We start from the raw sequence: 5,884 nt of genomic DNA on the forward strand, positions 1-5,884 counted from the left end.
TTTTTGTGAAGAATCAACAACAAGTGGGACACAATCATGAAGTGGAACGACATTTATTGGATATTTCAAACTTTTTAACAAATCAAAAACTGAAAAATTGGGCGTGCAAAATTATTCAGCCCCTTTATTTTCAGTGCAGCAAACTCTCTCCAGAAGTTCAGTGAGGATCTCTGAATGATCCAATGTTGACCTAAATGACTAATGATGATAAATACAATCCACCTGTGTGTAATCAAGTCTCTGTATAAATGCACCTGCACTGTGATAGTCTCAGAGGTCCGTTAAAAGTGCAGAGAGCATCATGAAGAACAAGGAACACACCAGGCAGGTCCGAGATACTGTTGTGAAGAAGTTTAAAGCCGGATTTGGATACAAAAAGATTTCCCAAGCTTTAAACATCCCAAGGAGCACTGTGCAAGCGATAATATTGAAATGGAAGGAGTATCAGACCACTGCAAATCTACCAAGACCTGGCCGTCCCTCTAAACTTTCAGCTCATACAAGGAGAAGACTGATCAGAGATGCAGCCAAGAGGCCCATGATCACTCTGGATGAACTGCAGAGATCTACAGCTGAGGTGGGAGACTCTGTCCATAGGACAACAATCAGTTGTATATTGCACAAATCTGGCCTTTATGGAAGAGTGGCAAGAAGAAAGCCATTTCTTAAAGATATCCATAAAAAAATGTTGTTTAAAGTTTGCCACAAGCCACCTGGGAGACACACCAAACATGTGGAAGAAGGTGCTCTGGTCAGATGAAACCAAAATTGAACTTTTTGGCAACAATGCAAAACGTTATGTTTGGCATAAAAGCAACACAGCTCATCACCCTGAACACACCATCCCCACTGTCAAACATGGTGGTGGCAGCATCATGGTTTGGGCCTGCTTTTCTTCAGCAGGGACAGGGAAGATGGTTAAAATTGATGGAAAGATGGATGGAGCCAAATACAGGACCATTCTGGAAGAAAACCTGATGGAGTCTGCAAAAGACCTGAGACTGGGACGGAGATTTGTCTTCCAACAACACAATGATCCAAAACATAAAGCAAAATCTACAATGGAATGGTTCAAAAATAAACATATCCAGGTGTTAGAATGGCCAAGTCAAAGTCCAGACCTGAATCCAATCGAGAATCTGTGGAAAGAACTGAAAACTGCTGTTCACAAATGCTCTCCATCCAACCTCACTGAGCTCGAGCTGTTTTGCAAGGAGGAATGGGAAAAAATTTCAGTCTCTCGATGTGCAAAACTGATAGAGACATACCCCAAGCGACTTACAGCTGTAATCGCAGCAAAAGGTGGCGCTACAAAGTATTAACTTAAGGGGGCTGAATAATTTTCCACGCCCAATTTTTCAGTTTTTGATTTGTTCAAAAAGTTTGAAATATCCAATAAATGTCGTTCCACTTCATGATTGTGTCCCACTTGTTGTTGATTCTTCACAAAAAAATACAGTTTTATATCTTTATGTTTGAAGCCTGAAATGTGGCAAAAGGTCGCAAAGTTCAAGGGGGCCGAATACTTTCGCAAGGCACTGTACATATATGTGAGTATATATATGTATATGTGAGTGCTGCGGAGATGATTCTCCTTCTGGAAGGTTCTGGAAGGTTCTTCCATCTCCACAGAGGAAGCCTGGAGCTCTGTCAGAGTCACCATCTGTGCTTTGTCACCTCCCTGACCAAGGCCCTTCTCTTCTGATTGCTCAGTTTGGCTGGGCGGCCAGGTCTCGGAAGAGTCTTGGTGGTTCCAAACTTCTTCCATTTAAGATTGATGCAGGCCACTGTGTTCTTGGGGACCTTCAATGCTGCATAAATGTTTTGGTGCTCTTCCAAAGATCTGTGTTTTGTCTACGGACAATTCCTTCGACCTCATTGCTTGGTTTTTGCTCTGACAATATTTTTAAATGTTGTGACCTTTATTTAACTAGGCAAGTCAGTTAAGAACAATTTCTTATTTACCATGACGGCCTACCCCGGCAAAACCCTAACAACGCTGGGCCAATTGGATGATCAATGGAAACAGGATGCACCTGAGCTCAATTTCGAGTCTCATAGTAAAGGGTCTGAATACTTATGTAAATAAGGTATTTCTGTTTTTATTTTTAATAAATTTGCCTACGTTTCTTAAAATTTGTTTTTGCTTTGTCATTATGGGGTGTTGTATATTGCTGAGTTAAAAGTTATTTAATCAATTTTAGAATAAAGCTGTAACGTAACAAAATGTGGAAAGAGTGAAGGGGTCTGAATACTTTCCGAATGCACTACATACTGCACTCCTACTACAGTTACAGTGTACTGCAGTTATACTGCATTTTGATTGCAATATTTTTTTCATGGGGCATTATGTGTTGAAAGGTCAAATGACGTGTCAACCACCCATTTCTGAAAAAGAACATCATATGATGTGTGAAGATGATAAAAATATTTGTTCAAAATAGAGTACATTCTTCTGGTAATATTGTTCTGAAATGACTCGGAGGTAGTAAAGCTATCAATGAAAGGAGAGTGCTTCATGCACAGCCATCTTAGCACAGGAGCTGAACATAAAATAACTGTAGAATAAAGTAATGTCCACTCACTGTTTGCTGCTCTCTGAATGGATCTTATAATAGAGATTTTAGTGAGATAAAAATGCAAAGACTATGTCAGTCAAAATATGTTTTTGTTACACTAAAAGCTTTAAGTTAAGATGACTTGTGGGAGAAGCAAAAGGTAAACGAAAATTACTGTATTCTACAATAATAAAACCAAGCCATCGCTTCAACTCATTTTATATTTTCTGCTTACTCCCATATTCAAGGCTCCTTATTCACAGCCCATATGTTTACACACATTTAAAGGGATAGTTCAGCCAAATTACAAAATGTAATTTGATCCTTACCTTGAAAGCAGTTTACCGACAAGGAGATACAGCAATCCACACTTTGGTTTTACTTCTTTCACGGTAAGGAAACAAATGTACTGAACACAAACATGAATGCAGGATGCAACAATTTCAACCATTTTTACTGAATAAGGTCCATATAAGGAAATCAGTCAATTGAATTGAATTAAGCCCTAATCTCTGAATTTCACATGACTGGGCAGGGGCGCAGCCATGGGAGGGCCTGGGAGAGCATAGGCCCACCAACTTGGGAGCCAGCACCACCCACTGGGGAGCCAGGCCCAGCCAATCAGAATGAGTTTTTCCCCCACAAAAGGCTTTATTACAGACAGAAATACTCTGTTTATATTCAGTTTCATCAACTGTTCAGGTGGCTGGTCTCAGACGATCCCGCAGGTGAAGAAACTGGATGTGGAGGTCCTGGGCTGGCGTGGTTACACGTGATCTAAGGTTGTGAGGCCGGTTGGACATACTGCCAAATTCTCTAAAATTACTTATGGTAGAGGCTTATGATAGAGAATGAACATTCAATTAGCTGGCAACCCTTCTGGTGAACATTCCTGCAGTCAGCATGCCAACTGCACGCTCCCTCAAAACTTGAGACATCTGTGGCATTGTGTTGTGTGACAAAACTGCACATTTTAGAGTGGCCTTTAATTGTCCCCAGTACAAGGTGCACCTGTGTAATGATCATGCTGTTTAATCAGCTTATTGATATGCCGCACCTGTCAGGTGGATGGATGATGTTGGCAAAGGAGAAATGCTCACTAACAGGAATGTATAACTAATTTGTACACAAAATTTGAGAGAAATAAACTTTTTGTGTATATGGAACATTTATTTTATTTCAGCTCAAGAAACATGTAACCAACAATTTACATGTTGTGTTTATATTTGTGTTCAGTATACATAAAAATTGAGCTGAACGATACCTTGCACCATCCTCATTGGGTTAATAAAAAGGTGAAATGTTGACATTGGAGCAATCACTAGAGACTGCTTAACAATTAACCAGCATAATGCAACCTGGTGACATAAAATACAATGTCAGTCTTTGCAACAGTCTTTTGTCAGCCAGACTAAAAGGGAAAATAATAACTTTCCACTGTTGGCCAACTTCGATGGACTTTTAAAGCACCCACCCATCAATCATTATTACGCCTAATGATGTCCCCATTTTGACACTCCAGAATCAGTGTTGGAAAATAGCCCTGGGAAGAGGAGCAACATGGAGCAAGATAGCTTTTCTCTCATATAATTTGCGACCGCAAATTGCAAATCAGAGGCCGTAATAATGTACAAAGTCAAGTTTGGTGAGGGAGAAAATGGAAAAAATATATGGCTGTGTCCCACCCTAATGGATATCCTTGTAGTCGGGAGAAAATGGGACCCAATAATGTCTTCTTAATGTCCGCCAGCGGTGTTTCAGGGAACGTATTTCTGCAAGCAATCACTTAATGGGACCAGCAAATGTTGACAAAATGGACAAGCACTGAGCTATTTCTGGGTTTGACAGACGGAATGAATCTTTGGCTCTTGCAAGGAGAAAAGGAAACAAGCAACAGGGGAAAAAAAGGAAAAACAAAAACCTTTCACGATCCATTCGCCTCCGGTGTGTGTAATGTTTGTGTGCCACTAAAGTGCAGACAGTGACAGGAATTACAATTATTTCATTATGGGGGAAATGAAAAGACTTAAGTGTTGTGATTTCTGCAGTCTTTCATAGATCAATCTAATGTGCGCTCACATTGGAAATAAACCAAAATGGAAGAGGGAGAGTGAAGCAGCGTCTCCTTAAATCACGCAATTAAAATGCCAAATTAGTTTCTTGATATATTCATTTAAGTGGTTAAGTGGAAGGGTTTCTCTCCCCATCCGTGATGTTGTCTAGCAGACGTGGGGGGAGCATCGTCTGCATGCTCTTTTGATTAAAGCCACCGCTTAAATGCTAAGAAAGACGCTGAAAGCACTTGCCGTCCAAATTAGCCATCCGAAGGCTTCAAAATCCAATTCTAAAGAGTTGATTTAAGCATTTAGGCAGAATGCGGCTGGCAACTTAAAGGATTCAGGAACATTTTGCCAGCTGCATTCAACAGCTTTTAGAGGTCATGGCTGGCATAAGGGTTTTACGGTTTGACATTTTGCGAGTGCGATGCAAAGTGAGGACAGTGAATACAGTGAGGTTAAGTCATTTAATATGTATCCCCACCTCGTATAATAAGGTCAAAATAATATCATCATAGCCACAATTTGATAACAATAGAATATTAGGCTTTATTCCTTAACTGGGAATTGTATAGGCCAATACTGAATACATTTTCAGTTTACAACAATGTAGCATCCCATTTTTTAATCAACAGTGCCTGTGTATCACTTCCTACATTTTCTCATCAATGAGTAGTGTTGTGAAAAATGCTGCAACATGTTTATCAGTAGTTGTCATGATCTGGAAGATTTTAAAAAATCAAATCTGATATATGCAAAGTAGGTTCACTGTACAAAATTATTTGTAGTCTCAACTAACTAATTAAAGTTTTGTGCTGCTTCATCTTTTATTTGTAAGTTTTGTGAACTTAAAATATTAAGTTATCCTAACTTACACTAAATCTATATTCACTCATTAAACAAAAAAGGGTCTCGAGGATGGGAGTGATGTTGACCAGTCCTGTGTGAACACAGGGGCTAGGAGGCTCAATGTCAAGTGCCAGTATAATGGCCACTGGTCAAAGATTGACAGACAGAATGGTCAGACCGGGGAAGCACAGTGCCTTTAGAAAGTGTTCACACTCCTTGACTTGTCCACATTTTGATGTGTTACAGTCTGAATGTAACATTTATTACATTTAGATTTTGTGACACTGGCCTACACACAATACCCCATAATGACAAATTGGAATTGTTTTTTTAATGTTTAAAAATGTATTAAAAATGAAAAGCTGGAGTTAATAAGTATTCAACCCCTTTGTTAAACCAAGCCTCGATAAGTTCAGGAGT

The sequence above is a fragment of the Oncorhynchus tshawytscha genome, linkage group LG30 (genome assembly GCF_018296145.1).
Source record: "Oncorhynchus tshawytscha isolate Ot180627B linkage group LG30, Otsh_v2.0, whole genome shotgun sequence".
Lineage (NCBI taxonomy): Eukaryota > Metazoa > Chordata > Actinopteri > Salmoniformes > Salmonidae > Oncorhynchus > Oncorhynchus tshawytscha.